This window comes from Sparus aurata, chromosome 9, assembly GCF_900880675.1.
Source record: "Sparus aurata chromosome 9, fSpaAur1.1, whole genome shotgun sequence".
Lineage (NCBI taxonomy): Eukaryota > Metazoa > Chordata > Actinopteri > Spariformes > Sparidae > Sparus > Sparus aurata.
Window position 1 is genome coordinate 26,196,794 of NC_044195.1, and position 18,111 is coordinate 26,214,904.

The 18,111-nt window shown below is 41.3% G+C and overlaps 1 non-coding gene across 1 annotated transcript; it reads left to right on the forward strand.

Annotated features, from left to right (window-relative positions):
* Positions 1-409: 409 nt before the first annotated feature.
* Positions 410-492, forward strand: trnal-uaa (transfer RNA leucine (anticodon UAA)). The gene has a single exon. It is a non-coding gene; the product is annotated as a tRNA-Leu (tRNA).
* The last annotated feature ends 17,619 nt before the right edge of the window (positions 493-18,111 follow it).

Sequence of the window (18,111 nt, forward strand, 5' to 3'; positions counted from 1 at the left end):
TTTTATCATGATACTAATCTTTGTTATTTTATTCTGGACTTCTGGACTTGCTTTCACCAAAGTAAAAGACAGTTTGGGCTTATTCTTACTTGACGTGTTTCAAAACCAAGAAGAGGAAGATGTACTTTCAAATGTATCCACATTGGTAAAGACAGTCTCTCAAAACACAACATAATAAACTCAACTACATTGATGTCAAAGCTATAGTAATAATGAAATGCCATAGCCACAGCTAGCTAACTATTTATCCAACAGTGCTAAACATAAACTTTATCATTCATCCCTAGACACCTGAGACAATCATATTCAGGAACTCATAAAGTAAGAAAGTAAATTGTGTTAAACTAGCTGTGTACTGACAGTAGTGCGTGACACACGTATGAATTAACTTTTTGAGGCTCTGCAGGGCACCAGGATGGCCGAGTGGTTAAGGCGTTGGACTTAAGATCCAATGGGCACAAGCCCTCGTGGGTTCGAACCCCACTTCTGGTAGTCAGGGCCACTGGCATGTCTTAAAATGTTAAAGGACACCCTGTGGAGATTTGACACACCAATGGAATTGCTTTTTTTTTGTTGTCGTCTTTTCAGGGCTGTGAGCTGCTTATAAAGGCAGTTGTCGCTCTGTTAAGATTGACACCTACATCGCAAGGCGCAATTACATTCCTTCTGTGAATGCCATGTATTTATGTCTGTAATTATTTAGTTTGACTTACAGATTATATCTGGAGGGTGCATTTGTCCTTGTGTTTTCCCTTGTTGTTTTCATGTCTTTCTTGGCCCCTCAATAGCTCTGTGATAGACTGACATTTCTCTGTAAAGTTCACTGAGAAGGTTGTTTTGGTCTCGTCACTGCATGTTTTCCGTTACCACGAGTTTCTGCTAATCACAGGAGGCGAAACCCTTTAAAAACCTTTCTTATTTTATATTGGCTTTTCTGAAATGTCACTCATTTACCTGGGCCTTCACCTTTGAGAGGTCCTTAAAATAAGCATTATTTACTGTAGTTTGTTCTACTGGCACAGCTTCAATATGCTTTTGTGTCTCTCTGTGGTTACTTGGATAGAGGCAACACAAGTTTTCCACTTGAGATAGTCTCAGACACATTGGGAGGTTACCATGACAGATGAAAATATGTGAGAGAGAGGGCCTTAGCAGAATACTGATTAGACAGTTGAATTGAGTTGGATTTGTGGCAAGGATGAGCTTTTCCTTTATCCTTTGTACAACCTCCACTCTGTGTGTGCTGTAAAACCTGGGACATGGCTTTATCTTTGTGTCTGTGCGGATAGTCTTTTTCTTTTTTCTTTTCAGCCTTGCTGGCGGCATGGCCTTCGGGATGGTGATGTGGGTCTATCAGTCCATCTGTTTGACTGCTGGTCTATCAGTGCAACAATTTGCTTCATGGACTGCCTTGGATTTTTGCACAGACATTCAGAGTCACTGAAGCATGAACCCTCAGGATCCTCAGTTAGCCTCTGTCTTTTTTGTCTTTCTCATACCAGCCACACATCGAAAACTTTATATCATCCACACTTTGAGCTTGATGTTAACTCATCATGCTATCTCTAAATTTGGTTCATGTAGGGACTGCCACTTGGATTATGATGGTATGTCAAAATACACGCTGAACAATTTACTCTGAGATATCTTTTCAACTTTTGGGATTCAAAAGTGGATTAATCTTCACTCGTGTTTATCAGCCTGACTGCAGCGGCGATCTGCTGGGGTGACCTCCATATTTCACAGACAGATATACTGTAAGAGTGATATCTGTGTTATCATCATGCCACAAATTGTTTGATTTTGGTCAAGTAGGGCATTTAAAGAGGTCATATTATGCAAATTTTAAGGTTAATATTTTTATTTGGAGGTCCTAGTAGAATAGGTTTGCATCTCACATCTGTTCAGTCTCTGGTGACATTTACACAAGTGCATTACTTAATGGGCAGGAGGGCGGGCCATAGCGAGGTAGTGTGATCTAAAATAACATTGCTAATGCAGTATCAACTGTATGTCTGCTGACCAACTGCTTGGACTTTGGGCTTTTTCACTTTGCAGACCTTCTACATGCTCAAAAATGCTATTTTAGACAACAAAGGAAAGGCAACCCTCCCCCCAAAAGCATAATATGACCTCTTAAGCTACTTTAATTACTAATGGTGCTGCATGAGGTTCCTCTTACTGTCCCGGTCTGACACGGCCAATTACAACCACAGCTAAATAAATAAATAAATAAATAAATAACCAAACAGACAAAGATCTAAAACAATTGGATGTGCTCAAATCTGTGTGGAGCGAGACTGAAAACCTAGTGAGGTATCTGTTAAAAACAACCTTCAAAAGATAAAGCAGAAATATTCCAAGCCTCACAGTTACTAATATGATAATGTGTTTGGCTGCTGACAGAAACGTTGGCTCAGAAGCTGGAAACCACACATCTTAACACAATAGCAAACAAATGCTCTTTGTTCAAGAAGAAAGCATAATTCTTTGGTTGATTCTCGCTCTGCATTGTGTCTCTCAGTCTAATAACTGTGACAGATGGATTTTTGATTCGGAAAGTCTGAAGACGAAGCTTATTCACCTTCAGGCAGGGTAAGAGAAGGGACAAAATATTCTCATTACTGAAAATAAAGGAAATAAAATACACAGCACAAAGAACTCATGGTTCTTTATTAATGTCTTCTGTAGGCCTTTCTTTTGCCAAGGATCATTGTATGCCTCACGATGCTGCGGTGCAATATTTTTAAAGGTATAAAAACAGAAAGAAAGAAGTGTATAGATCCAGAGACAGACACAATGGGGAAAAAAGCTGTTTGTGTACTTATACTCTTATATGAACACACAGAGGACGTGTTCTGATCTGATCCTCAGATTTTATTATAAGCCACTAATTAAGAAAAATATGACGTTTGATTGTGTTTGAGGTTTTATGCTACTCTGTATTGTAAAATCATTTTCGGGGGGTATTATTGCCACAAATTCAATTCATCATAGAAACAATTATTACTACTTACCAATACAAAGTGGGTAATTTGCGACTGGATTTCATTCACGCCGGCTTGAAATCACCAACAGACCCTGCAATGACCACAAATCACCTCGCATTCCCAAATAATATCTGTCCCTGGTGAGCCGGGCGTCGGCGCAGCCAGCGGAGTGTCTGCTGAGTTGTTTTTGACAGGCAGCTATTTCAGTGGCTTTACTGAATAACACTTAACAATGGGTCCCTTGAGCCACTTTGGCATTTTAGAACTCATTTTCTGGCTGACTGCAGGTATGGACAAAGGTAAATCAGAAAGTCATGAGAAGGCCAAGGCTTGTTGAAGTGTTAATAGGAAAAATAAGTGCAGTGCGGAAGGTGGTCAGAATCACAGCAGTTCTTCTACAGAAACACCATTAGCCACCAGCTGCTTCCCTGTCTGTTACACCGCTGCCACGCAATCTGCACACCTTTCATGTGGAATAACCTTGTTTATCCCATCTCTTTCAATAAGTTCCCAACAGCTTGCCTAATGAGAGGGAAAAAAATGGAAATGTGTCATCTTGACTGCTTTGTGACCACACACCCACTTTAATCTTTCATTAATCACACTGGGCGTCATTTTTGCAGCAGCCTCTCGGAGCAACAGTCTTTGAAATGAAGTCAGTTTCAAGTCTGAGAGACACTCAGGAAACCCTCTCCAACTAAACGAAACATTTGATGGGCAAGAAACAAACCACAGAATGTCTTCTTTTCAATGCCTGCTTAAAACTGACTGCTAAGATTAAACCGTGGTGCATGATGGGAGAATATTTAGTGCATGGATGGCTGTGATGCTTTTGAGCTCTTCCTCAACACTCCAACATGGATGGTTAATTATTCTGACCTGTTTTCAATAATCAGTATAGTTTTGTTTTTTGTGGGCATGTAAATGAGGGAAATACAAGCAATATCCTTCTTCATAATGACAAAACTATATTGAATCTCGCCTTTTATATCTACAGAGGTAGCAGTTTCTCCTCCAGGAGTCCACCATGTTTCTACAGTAGCCCAGAATGGATCAACCAAGCCCTAGCTCTAAAGAGGGCCTCTTATGCTTTTCACAGCCACCGTCAGCGGAGTTTAAGACGAGGAGTGTCTTGCTGGTTATAATCTGCGACCTCCACTTAACCCCACACACTGGATCTTTAAGGAAGTCACTTTGTACTGCAAGCATTACTGCCACAGTCGCTGTACCTAACCAGTACTTTCAAAGACGTGTGAACATCTGCGTGGTTAAATTAAAAAAAAAAAAAAAAAACAGGATTTCCTTGATCAGCTTTTTTGTAAAATGATTTAAAAATGAAAATGTTTTCTTTGTCAAATGTGTTTCCAGAACAGTGTGAAGAAAAAAATAATAACTTCTGTAAAGAAAAAGTTGCCTGTTACATGGAGGTGGTAAAGAGGAGCCATCTCCGAGGACCAAAGAAGAAAATAAGGGACTTCTTATGTTGCCCGAGCTTTTGCTTGGCAGCACTCTCACGTCTCTCCCAAAGTGCTGAACAGAAGGAGAGGGATAAGAGGGAGAAAGTCTTTAGCTGTGGAAGAGTTTTCTTTTTTTTGTTTTGTTATGATGGATTGTGCAGACTGAGTGCCATGATATGTGTCTCTGGGAGTGCTGTGTTGTGACCAGTGGGGTCGCTCATCGATTCCCAGCCATCTCTACTAAACCACTAATAAGACACTTGGCATTTTCCCTAGTGCTACATTACTCCCTTTGTGAGCTTCCTCTCCTTTCAGTTATTGGATAGAGGTGGAAAATGTGTGTGTGTGTGTGTGTGTGTGTGTGTGCGTGCGTGTGTGTTTCTGTGTCAACTGCATTTTGTTGTGTCTGTGTACGTCTGTATCCCTGCCTCCATATGTGACTGTGTGTGATAGCATTAGCGTCTGTTATGTCTTTCCGTGCGCGCATGTACACAGCTTTGTGTACGTGTCTGTACATACATATGTGCGCGTGTCAGGAAAAGATAGATGACATTGTGTATTACCACATCTGGTAACGATGCAAAAATCCTGATTGGGAGCTGGGGGGGGGGGAGTCCACTGTGAGGAGAGAGCTCGGATGAAAATGTCACCTTGGAAGCCGTTCAAGCCTTGCTAGGGGTTTGGATTCCCTCAGAGAGACCGGAGAATGTAATCTGACTTGGTGAGGAATCATCAGCCAGTACAGTCTGATGTCTAAGGAGGAGGATTAGATGCAATGTTGGTGATGAGATCAGCTCAGACAGATGGAGTATTTATTCAAGCGAGAAGTCTGAGAAACCAAGTCAAATTGACATGGAGGCAGCCTGCACTGTGTATTCACTCCTAACTTCGCTGCCAGCCGTTGAGAAGCTGCTGCGAGTTGCTGTGAAATCAAAGATACGAATAAATTAGGCATCATGTGGTTAATGTATTCTGCAGTGTTGCTAATTTGCACTCAGCGATATTCACACTTTATGATATTTGTCATGCGGCCCACTTAGTGTATTAACAGTTTGTCCAGTGTGCCGCGCACCATTTTGTTCGAGGCCTGGAAGTATTTTAACGTGATTGCCAGAAAAGCTGAGTGCTGCAATTATCTGTGTTATCACCAAAGAACAAAAGTGAAAGTACAACAGAACGTCAACGAGTTTAATAAGCCGAACATCGGTGAGGGTGCTCCAGTTTCGCTTCCGCGCGCATGCAAATACATCTGCATCTAAATCCGATTGGTTTGCAGAGAGAGCCACTCAGATGAGCGTGAAAAAGATATACTATAACCCCCGGGCTGGGTCTCTCAAGGCCAGCGACCTCCGTGGTAATAAATTTGTCTGAGGAAAAAAAAAACAAAAAAAAAACGATGACAAATAAAGGCCTGTAAATGTTCCTATTTTCTCTACGCAACACGTCAGAAAGAATTGATGTCTCACTGTGCGGTGCCACAAATTACCCCCAGAGAGAAAAACAGCTCACCACAGACAGCTGAGTGTGGGGGATCCTCTCCCTCTGGAGGAGTCGTACTCAGACTGATAGGCTTGTGTGGAATTCAGTGAACCTGACTGCGCCCCTCCACCCGGCGGGTTCGCCGTCTTCCTCACTGGCGCAGTGCAGACACCTTGGGGGAATATTCCTCCACGGCTATCTTTGTCGTTTTTCTGCTCGCTCCGTTTTTGGAGGTCTCGCTGCCAACTCAATTACAGATGGCTTTTACACTTCAGCGACATGCCTCCTTGGTGCCCACGCTTGTAGCATACAGTAAATCCGCAGGCATTATATATTCCATCACTGTATTTAGGTTTTCCCAGAGTCAAATATAGACTCAGATCAGATCGCAAACTGGAGCCTGATGCCCCCCAGCTACCCTGCCTGCGAGTGTCTCTCACTGTCCGCAAATCCCCTCTGCTCCCCGTGTGGGTCCGGCAGATTGGTTTAGTGCTGCTCCACGCTCTGGACTGGGCTTCATTAACTGATAGCAGCAGAGATGGAGACATCATGGAGACATGAGTGTGGGGAGAGAGCGGATGGGGAGATAGGAAATCTCCTGGGGACGCACCACCTTTACCTTGCACATCTTGGAGAGAAGTGACGCATTTCTCTTCCTCTCACGCTGAACAAAAACCCATAGTGATCATTAAAGGACAGATATCCAGATAAATCTGCGAAAGAGGTTAATAGGGTTGCCGATCAATACCGGAGACTCAATTACACAGAGCTGTGTTGAATTCCTTGGTTTTCTTGCCCATTATTTAGCCTTGCTGGAAGCCAAACTCCCACAAACACTTGATATAACAGCCGTATTATTCAAACATTTTGCACTGTGATATATTGATGACCTTCTCACCCTCAACTTTGCTGAGTTCCCGCTCTAAGTACCTACATTTCCTCTCTTTCTTCAGGTCATTTCCAGGCCACTGAAAGCTGTGCCTGAGACCTACTGTTGGCATTTTTAAGTGATTGCCGGCTGATTTTTGAGCGCCTGTGGTTTGACCCACATTATTAAGACCAGTACTTAGCTAAAGAGCACCCAGCGCCAATCTTTAACACTGCAAGTCAAGATACTTTCGAGCCTCCTGTCTAATACGTGCAGTCGTTTCATTTGCCACTTGAAGGTCACTGCACAGCAGTAATGTAAAAAAAAAAAAAAAAAAATTGATTCAAGAGTTCCTTAAAGATCTCTGAATGTAGACATCATCCACTTATTTCTGATATCTAGCTCCAGTAAAGAGGCTCCCGGGTGAATTTGAATCCTACCGACAAAACTGCAGAACATAATCTGGTTGTTCTGACATATGTCTGACTCCTACAGCCATCCTTAAAGTTCGTCAGGGAAGCGAAAGTCATTGCTGAGCCGGTTCCAGAAATCTTCAAGAATTCTGGGGGCGTTTTTTCTTCCCTGAGGTGAAATGGCTGACTGCAGCTAAATGTCATTAGTCAGACAGAAATGACAGCAAATAGCTTGAAAATGTCGACACCATATATATGATCTTTATTTATTCTTTGCTCACACATTTGTCTCGATGAAACGCAGCAAATGTGCAGTTTCTTCCCTCCTCAATCCAACAAACTGTACATTATTTTATGCACTTGGGTGATTTATTAGATAATTGGTGTGACTCAGTTAGTTTCCTTGGGACCATTACAGACCATTACCTTTACCAGCTGTGAGCCGTAGTGTCATTCAGCATTTAATGCATTTAAATCAACTATTTCTACCATGGCGAGCCTGTTTTAAAACAATAACAATAAGTGTTTTTTATGTGAGGAGAGGATTCCAATTTATGAAGTTGCTCTTTATTGATCGTTGCAGCCTGCAGTGTTCAAGGAAAGTAGCTGATGCAGGAGACCGATACAGGGCTGGAAGAGGACCTGAGGAGGCTCTCTGTGTTCCTAAAAGCTTTGCTCGCAGTTCGGAAGGGGAGAGTTCAGTTTAATTAGAGAGGATTTTTACGAGGCCCTGGAGGGACTGCTCTGTTCTCTCTTACTTAATTTAAGATTCCAAACTTTAGTTGCGAGCAATGAGAGAAAAGCATTCGAGGAAAGGCTTTTGAATGATAGTTTCTTCAAATCTCAATAGTTCAGTTTAATCTTAATTGAAAATGAAGTCGCTAATTGCCTTTTAACTGTGATAACTGGCATTATACTCGAGATTCGATATCTTGCGCTTTTACATGGGCAAACATTAGTATTTTTTCGGGGTGAATGGTGTTCGATGACTTTGAGTTTGAACTTTGATTTTTACATTCGTCTTTTCAGAAAACTCATAGCAGAAGGAGGCCGTTAAAGCAGTGATCATGATAACATCTCAATAATAAAAGCGATCATAAAAGCCAGCACCAAATAAAAGGTCATCGTTAATAGCTGCCAAGCATATTTTGCGTCACTCAAAGATGGCTTCGTGTTGAATGGAAACGCTCTCTGACAGAGCTCGCCAGGAATCAGATCAGCGTTGTGACGATTCTGCTGGGAGAACTTATCTCCCCTCAATAAATATGCATGAACATTAAATCTCAGTACACAAAACAACACAGTAAACAGCATCACAATGGAGAGAACGCTCTGTGAGTGAAGGGAGCAGCTGCAGCAAACAGCATGGAGAAGCATGAATGAAACAGCTGATAAAAAACAACTAAGATTAATTATATTAAGCCAACGCTATTGCTTAATTAACACATTTCTTTTAATGGAACAATAGCCTTGTTTTTATCGAAACTCACTTCAGGTGGTTTTTTCTCCCTCAAAAAAAGAGTTGATGCACTCAATCAGATTTAACTGTGTCAAATATAGGCGGAGCTTTTGGCTCTCAAAAACGAAGCCATTGCTGAAAACCTGCCTTCTCTTTATTCACCAGCAGGAGACACTGCACTGGCTTAAAGTCAAATAGCATGCAAGCAAATGAGAAAAGTCTTCGTCAGTACAGCATGGATGGTGTTCATTTGGTCAATTATGGTCCCATTTACAGTAAAATAGATAATAAAGCAATCGTAACCACAGCATCTCTTATGATTATCAATCAGATCCAATCAGGATACAAAGAGAAGAAGAAAAGGAAGAAGAAAAGGTAGAAGAAGAAGAAAAAAACAAGGAAGAAGAAGATGAAGAAGAAGAGGGCGAAGAAGAAGAAGAAAAGACAAAGAAGAAGAAAAAGAAGAGAAGACGAAGAAGAAAAATAAAAGGAAGAAGAGATGATGAAGAAGAAGAAGAAAGGGAAGAAGAAGAAGAAGAAGAAGAAGAAGAAGAATAGGAAGAGGAAGAAGAAGAAGATGATCTGTTTTGTTGCCATAGTCTTGCCATAATGCCCTAGTAGATACCCAAGGTGACCAGTTTTCTTTCTTTTTGATTGCTAGCTGACAACTTGTTTTTCTTCGGGTTCAGAACCTTCTTCTTCTACAGCCACGAACGTCGTAGCTTCTCAATCCATCTACATTTTTCTTTTGTATTTGTTCCAAAACAGTTGATGGATGCATGCATAATTTAAACTTTCTCTGATTTCCTTTCAATGTTTCAAAAGTTCACTTCAAATCAGCTTGACGATCAGATGGAGACTTGGCTAATATTAGAGGTCAGGATCAGGTGGTTTATAAGCAGGCATCACCTCTGGTATCCTAACTGCTTATTGGCCATTTTTAAACCAGTGTGAATAAACAGCGTCTCCAATTAGTTCGTTTTTTACCAGCGTTAATGTGGCCTCGCTGAGATGATTCCACTGTTTCCCAAAGATGCCAGTAAATCTGAGACTTACCACATGTCAGACAGATGACAGCCCAGAGATGATTCTAATGGATTCCAATGACTTTGTTGGGATTTGTTTTTAATCGCCCACAGAGTACACAGGGTCCCTCAGAAGGGTGCAGATCTTTTTTCATAATCGTCACTGTTGCATGTAATGGCTGCGAGTGTGTGTGACAGACTAAATGGGAGGTAGCGAGTCCTTGGGCCTGGCAGGAATAGCAGCTACAAAAGTGCCAATTTCATTTCCAGGCTGTGCACGAGCATCTGGCCACTGACATTCATTACTGACAGTGTGTCATTAGAAGGCCAATTTCGCCCACTTTAAGAAACTTTCAAGTGCATTCGGCAATACAGGATTTCAAGAACGTCACTTGAATGGTGACATTTATGTAACTTCAAAAGTATACCTGGGAAGAAGGCTTTCAGTCCAAGTTCTTTTTTTAAGGAAAGGCAGTAGTTTGAATATTCTGAAAGTACTTTCATCAAATGAACACATACTTTCAGAATATTACACTGCAATAGTTTAGTCCAATAACTTTTTTTCTCAGCAAAAGCTATTTCTATATTTACAGTGTATCAAATTATGTGTAATTTAAAGCTTGTTACAAACACATCACACACTTTTGCAGTTCCCCTCAAATGTGCAGAGCATTTTAACTTATTTCAGGTCTTTGTTTAGGTTTTAGGGCCTGCGATGTCAAACAAGAGACATATGAGGTTTAAGCAATTATCTGGTGAACATAGTGGAACATTTAGCCAGATATATACTGCTTGTTCTGAAGCTAAGAGCTTAGCATTACAGCCTGACAGTCTTTTTGGAGCCAGAAGTGACCATATTTGGACTGTATTTATGCTGTGTTTGGTTTGGTGTTCAGTGAGTCCCAATGGCAGCGGTGTGTGAACAGTAACATCCTCCCGTGGTCCACGCTCGCAGTATAGGCAGACTCATGTCAGCTAATAGGTCCCGTCTCCACAGCTAATTGAGACTGGCCATAGTTTTACATTTTAAATCATATTACTGTAAAATACTGGACAGTTTTTAAAGTTATTAGCACACTTCTTACTCAATTGTACTCATGTCTGCTTTTGAAAATATCTCATGAATATTGGCCAGAAGGCTATGTTTGTGATTTGCCTTCAAGTATAATATTTTTTTCCTGTTTTAATGTTTTTTTTTCTTCAAAAAATGACCGATATTCCCCTCAAATCATACATCCTTTTAAATTATTATAATTGATACAATTGGCTTACAAGCTACTGGTGTCGTGTTGAATTAAAAGAGTTTGGTACTGCCCACGCCTAGTGCAGAGATAGCGAATATAACTTTAAATATTGCATTGAATATAATACTTGTTAATTGTAGCAAAACAGACTCATTTGGTACATTTTGGAAATAATCCAATATTTATTAGATACAGAGAATAATTTCAAACACTTCTAAAGTATTGGAGAGGAATCAAATATATATATAAATTTGACTTGAATAAAACATCTTTTTGTTAAAAGTTTGAATAGAATTAAACATTTATTTATAGTTGTTACTTTAGCGTCTCTGCTACAGCACAATAACAGACATTTTTCAACCCAGCAGTGGAGGTCACTGTTTCTTGACGTGGGCTAATATCATGCACCTTAACATTAGATTCTACTGTCAGCTCTATCACTTCAAATAGAGCCAAGGGCATTAACATTTTGTATTATCACTAATAATTTTTGATTTGTATTACCGTGGACTTCTGGCTCACGTTGATTAATGGTTGTGTTCACTGCCTGAGTTGACACACTTTTGCAATATGGGACACCAGGTGGGAGATACGGAGCCTCTAAAAAATGCTCACATCATACTTTTAATTAACACTATAGAGCTGAGGTAAATGTTTTCCTGCACTGGCAGCTTGTGCACACAGTGTATGTGATGTGAATGTGGCATAAGTCTCTGCATGGTAATTACAAGCTTCAGCAGTGCTTGAAAGGGTCTTTGAAAATGCTTTGGGACCAAGTGCAGCAGTGTCCTTTGTAGTATTTGCAAATGACCCCTCATCTGGATGCTGGCATCTCTGCGATGGCGTGCAAACTGATAACAAGGGGCTGATCGACGCACTCCACTGCGCTGCGAGTCCTTTTTAATATGGCAACAGTCCCCGACAAAACAACTGGGGATTTACAAACAGCTTCACCGGGTCTCTGTGGAGGTCATTACAATGGGGGATGAGCGGCGTGTCCTCACAGTGTAAAGACCGTCAGTTGACAGAGGGAGCTGAGAAAAGCGAGGACAGATGTGTGAGTGTGTAAAAGTGCGAGCATAAGTGTGTCTAGAGAGAGCGGGTCGGGGAGCGAGGCGGCCATAATTGGAGATACGCATAAAAGCACTGAGAGCATTGGGGACATGAAAAGAGCAACAAGGTCGACTGATGGAGCCGCGTTCTGAGAACAGAACGCCAGCTCGCTCTCACGTTTGCATGCCGAGAAGTGAAAACTCATCTGCTTACGTGAACATATGTGACTGATGTTCCTCACCGAACCGTCAAGTACCTCTTGTTGACCACGTTAAGACTGTTTCATGTTGTATTACTGCTGCTGATGCAGTGACTGAAGGCTGCTTGAATATAGGTCAGCTGTGCATGACTTTGCAGTAAAATTTCGCTCATGCTCTTGTCCTCGCTTAAATTATTTATCAACATATTGATCAGGCTATGGTGTAATCTCCGCACTAAAAGCACTGGTTGTTTTATACTAGCGCTGCATGGTGAGAGAACAGACTTGACTTGAGGGAACAACAAAAGCCACGTCGTAACAAACAAATGTTTGATAAAACGATGTAGAGTTTGCACTTGTGTACCGCTGTTGGCGTGCTGGCATCTAATTGGCTGCTCAGACTGAAAACAGCCATTTGTAAAAAAAAAAAACAAAACAACACAGGGAACCGTGTTGGTGGGCGTGTTGCTTCAGATACACTGAAAACCATTTCCAGTGATCCACGGCATCACTAATTAGAAACACTCGGAGAGAAACAAAAGGCTTTTTTAATGGTTCACAGCTATAGTAGTCGAGTACTGTATTCCATGTACAGCGTTCATTGGGGTCTTTTCATACATGACAACATATGGAAAAAAGTTATAAAACTCCAGAAAGTCCTTTATTCATTTAAATTTGACCTCTAAAATATTATGCTTTTCCTTGCGGTAACACATCTGTCTGTGGCTACCAGAGGCTGCCGCTGGGTACAGGCAGAAAATATTCATTGGAAAAAGAAAGTCATCAACATTGCCATTTTGACATTGCTACAAACCAAGTCATATCATGTTCACATTATGTGTTTATGACCTGACCTTCATATTGGGCTGGCAAGCAAGCGACCACAGTTCGAGACTGTGTTTCAATGTTTGTGTGAGGCAAGTGGACGTTGCGGCATCTTGGCATTTCATCAGTTTTGAGCGCGACGGCACAGCTTATTTTTAAGATGGGACCAATGGTGTTTTAACATTTGCATGCGGTCTCCTGGATATAACAAGACATTTTCCAGCTATGCGGCAACCAAAAAACAGGTATTTAAAGCCAAAACATGAACTTTTCCCAACTTGAACCAAGTGTTTTTTTTTTTGCTTAAACCTAACCAGACTGCACAGCATAGCACAAGATAGAAAACTGTACCCACAGAACAGTTGAGTTCCAACATATCACTGGTTTGCCAACATTTACTGTGGTGGTTGGGTCATAATTTCACTTTTACATGTTGGCATAGCAGCTGGCTACTTAAGCTAATTAGCCTCAGAGTGCTTAAAGGAGCATTTTGATTTATGTCTATCTACACAGTGGCTGTGATATTTGGTGGTTTTTGGCTGGAGTAAGTAAAAGGGCTACTAAGTAAATGATTTTTGACTGGGTTCACATCAAGTTTTACTGCCACCCACAGGACAGGGGTAACAGAATGATAGGCTGTGTATAGAAATAGAATAGAAAATAAAAAAAAATAAAAATCAATGGTAATAAAATAATTAATAGTGATCAGTTTGGCCTGGACAAACGCTTCCACTTTACCAGTGAGACCTGAAGTACTCAGGATTGTACAGTTTAAGTTAGCAGGTTTATCTTTTGTCACGTCAATACTATGGTCTAAAGTAGAAATACTGCATTCATATTCCAAAGTAATCTACCTGGGAATGAGCTCTTGCATGTATTTTATTGGCCTTGCCAGATTACGACATGTTGCGCTGCTGCAAAAGCTGAGTCAGGTTCAACTTTTTTGCTGCATGACTGAATTCATTTGTTGGAGCCCTCTGCATTGTAAAAACCTTGCAGTGTTATTGCACAGGTCTCTTGAAATGAACAAGAAGCCTTTGTATTTTTAATGCACGGCTGAAGTCATCCTGAACATGGCCTAATGCGTGCAACCTTGCTCACATTATTTCCAGCCTCGCTTGTATTTTTTATTCCATAGTGAGTAAAATTGACCTTGCAACGTCTTTTCTTACTTCGCCCGAGCACTCAGCTGCAGTGACCTGCGAGATAATTTCAAAATGAATCTGATATGAGACATCACTGACCTTATTCTCCGACTGAACTGAGGTATATTGCTTTCATTTTCTACTGTTGTTTGCATATTGAATATCTAATGTGAAGTGTGCTTTGAACTACAGACCATTCCTGCGCGTCTTGAAGGATCGGAGTGCCTCTTAGTCTTTGTCATTTCTCAGTGTATTATTTCAAAGATGATCCTATTCCAGTTTTATTAATTTGCATCTGATAATTGGTTTGCGGCGGTGAATTCAGCCGGTAATTGCCAATAACGATCTCCGAGACACACACACAAATAAATAAATTGATGCTGAAGTCGTCTTATGTGACTCAAGGTGAGCGCCCCACTTCACAGTTAGAGCATAATGCATGTATGTGTAGGGATGCAGCCACAATCCTATCTGTGTGAGTCAGACACACATTTCCTGTTGAGGCCTTAATTGCTCTCCCTAATCCTGTCGCTTGTCAAGGCTGCTGACGGCCCCTTTACTGAGGGATAATCGGCAGGCTGATTGGGCAAAACAGAGCACACCTGTCTTCCCTCCACTGCAGCGGCAGATGGATGTACAGGCCTTGTGTTGCGAGAGCTTTGATGTCAGTCTGAATTCCACATGACTGAGAACAGATAAACAGTTTAAACGGTTGAAAAGCTGAATTATATGATCCCAGGACTAATAATTCAAGGCTGTCGTACCCATAGTCAAATTTATTATCATCCAAAATGTCTTAAGAGTGCAAAGAAGGTATCGAATAGCGCGACAGGCTGTCTGATTTCAGCTGAAAACACTTTTTTTTCTTGAACTTACTGTGAAGTGACTCCACCAAGTTAACTGAGTTGTGCCTTGGTTAGTGAGAGCAGATCAATCTGAGAATGTTCCCCACCCTAACAACCTCTGTTGGTGACTGTCAGATGCATTTTTTTTTAAAAGCCGGAGAGAACAGAGCTTCTGTTGTTTTCCAGAGATTGTTTGTGCAAACCCGTGATTCATTTTGTTGCAGCTGGGCTTCGTTCAAAGCTACGGTGATGTCCACAGAGACAGTAAATGGGAAATTAACTTCTGTGGCCAGGGTTTTTGAAGAAATACAGTGGCTTGTTTTTTTTTTTTTTTCATGTTTTCCTAAATTTCACTTTGACTGGACCTTGAGAATGGAGAAGAACAGTAAATACAACAAAAGCCAGGGTGTGTACATGCGGACTGAAACCTTAAAGAACACGAACACTGCATGTTTATTAACTTTCGTGTGGTTTCAGAGCTCATTTTTCCGTCATTGTATTCACTGAGGTGGATCTATTTGTTTTGTCTGATGTGAAACCTTTTCATCCAAAAACATCAGAGGAAGAGCACAAACTTTGTTTTTCCAAGACTTCTTTGGTAATGGTGAAGGCCAAACTCTAAATTCACTCTTCATACAAACCTTTTTTGAGTTATCCAGTATCATCCACTGTCTGAAAACATGTCTGTTTGTGGTCATTTTTAAAATCTATGTTGACTAGAAGGACTAAGTGAAGGCATCAGATTGGCTCTAATCTGTTTTTTTAACAAGCTTTTAACAGACTTCTATTCACCATTTGCCAAAACACCTCGTCCTGCCTTTTTCTGCACGCAAAGAAACCCTGGATTTCTGGTCTTGTGGGGGTACACCGTCTTCCTGGAAGCCCTGGAAAGTGTTTTTAACACCTTGTATGGATTTCTGGTATCAAAGCTGAGAGCAAAGCCAAAGAGCAAACAGTTTCACACTTGAAAAAAAGATGTACCTGACACTACTGATGGCAGGGAGTTTGTTAATGTGCAGTGTATTAATTCGATCGAGCCCTGAATGTGACAATGGTCAAGGTAATTTCGAAGCAGCGATCTCAAGAGAACTAATAAGAGAACCTTGTATATTCATCTCAACTGCTTCAACCTACCTGTGCAGGTGATTTCTGTGTCCGACTTTGCTAGTTAGAGCATCTCACAAATGTTGCATGCTGCTGGAAAACTTTGCCCTTTAGCTGTTGTGGTCACTGATGGAGGGAAGGACGGATGCGACTGGTGCTCTGAAATCTTGTTATCTGCGGTTCTGGAGTCAACATGTTCCTCAGCCCACTCCTGTAAAGTCGCTACCGTGGTGTTCAAGGTGCAGGAGCCATAAACTCAGATGTTACTTGTGATGACTGGTTGGGCCTGCTTTTACAATACAATGAATGAACCTCTTCACTTCTTCAAGCAGCAGTCGATTCTTGTCGATGACAGGCTTTCAGGAGGTCGCAGGTTAACAGATGCACAAAGCTACAGGAATCCAGGAGCAATAGAAAGCATCCTGACTGGAAACATCACAAACAGGAATGGTTCATGCGCGGCCCAGGACTGGAAGGCCCTACAGCGGGTGATTAAAAACCGCCCGGAAACATCACTGGCACCATCTACAGAGCATCAGTGATATCGATGTGTTTCAGATATGTCATGTTACGAAAAATGTTGTTAGTTTGAGGTGTATCCAGCAAAAAGTACAAATAAAATAAGGTGCGTTCAACTGTAATCCATAGAGTAAGGCGGACAGATAGAAACACATGTCGAAAAAACATCAGAACTTCAGTCAGATGTTGTCTTCTCAGTACATTTCTCCCTCAGAATATACCAGCAGACAAAGCAGCTTATTTCGATTGTGCTGCAACTACACGTACATCTGTGTTTACTGGCTTGCATGAGAGCGAGAGAGAGAGAGGGAGCTTATGCAGGTGAATAAAAGACATCGTTACACTCTTGAAAATATTCCCGTTCTCACAATGCAAGTCAATGTTTCTGTGCACTTCAGCTCCAAAGGTAATTCAATGTATGTGCTCTTAACATAAGGCATTCCCTTGAATGCCACGCAGATATATGCAAAATGTGAATCTGATGCTGAAGTAGTGCTTGTTTGGGGGGGGGGGGGGGGGCGCAGCACCTTTCTCGTTTCAGATGGCTGTGATGGTTTGTATCAGCTAGATGATATTTGTAGTACTTTGCTTTGGTGCCTGTGGTTCAGCTGAATGTTTGTATTTTTTCAAAACTGTTCATTTTTCAAGGTTATGGTTTTTTTCAGAATGTCCTCGTCTGAATTTGATACACTCAGACATTTCTGCCTTTGTTTGGACTTTTTCAAGCTTTCCGGTACAGGTAACAACAACATCCTCTGTCGCTTGGAAAAAGAACCATTAGCAAAGCTAGAGGCTCTCAGCGCAGGTCTGCACATATCCCACCACCGAGAGGAAGCAAACGAGATGGGGGTTTCAGAATGGAAGGAAAAATTGAAAATGCCAAAGGTGGCTATTTTTTTTTTTTGATCGAAGGAATAGTTTGATATTTTCCGAAAGACTCTTATTCACTATATTGCTGAGGGCCAAAAGACGATTTATGGCACTCTCATGCTGTCAGTGTGCGTTAACAATGGAGCCAGAGCCAGAGGGCACTTAGCCTGGTGAATTGGAAACAGAAGGAAATATCGAACCTGGCTCTGCTTAACTAAAAAAAAAATATCCCCGCTAACACCTCTAAAATCTACTCACTCATATCTTGTTTGCTTAATTTACACACAAACAGAAATGTAAAAATGTCAAGTGATATCTTTATGGTGTCAGAGCTGATGGAGAAAAAAAAACTGTGTTTGTGTTCTCTGAAATATTGTTGTGATGGTCTAGGTTTTTGTTGCTTGTCTGCTTTCCCCCTCCCCTTTGTTTTCTCTGTTTCAGGTTGTGGCAGGAGGCGTGGCTGGTCTCCCAGACTCAGATGAGACACACCTGTCTAGCATCACAAGCAATCACCCTACCTCCACTTAAACTTGGTCATGACTGCACCATCCTGCCAGATGATTTCATTCGCGTCCTGTGTGTGCCTTGCCTGTTTTTCACCTGCTCACCCTTTTGT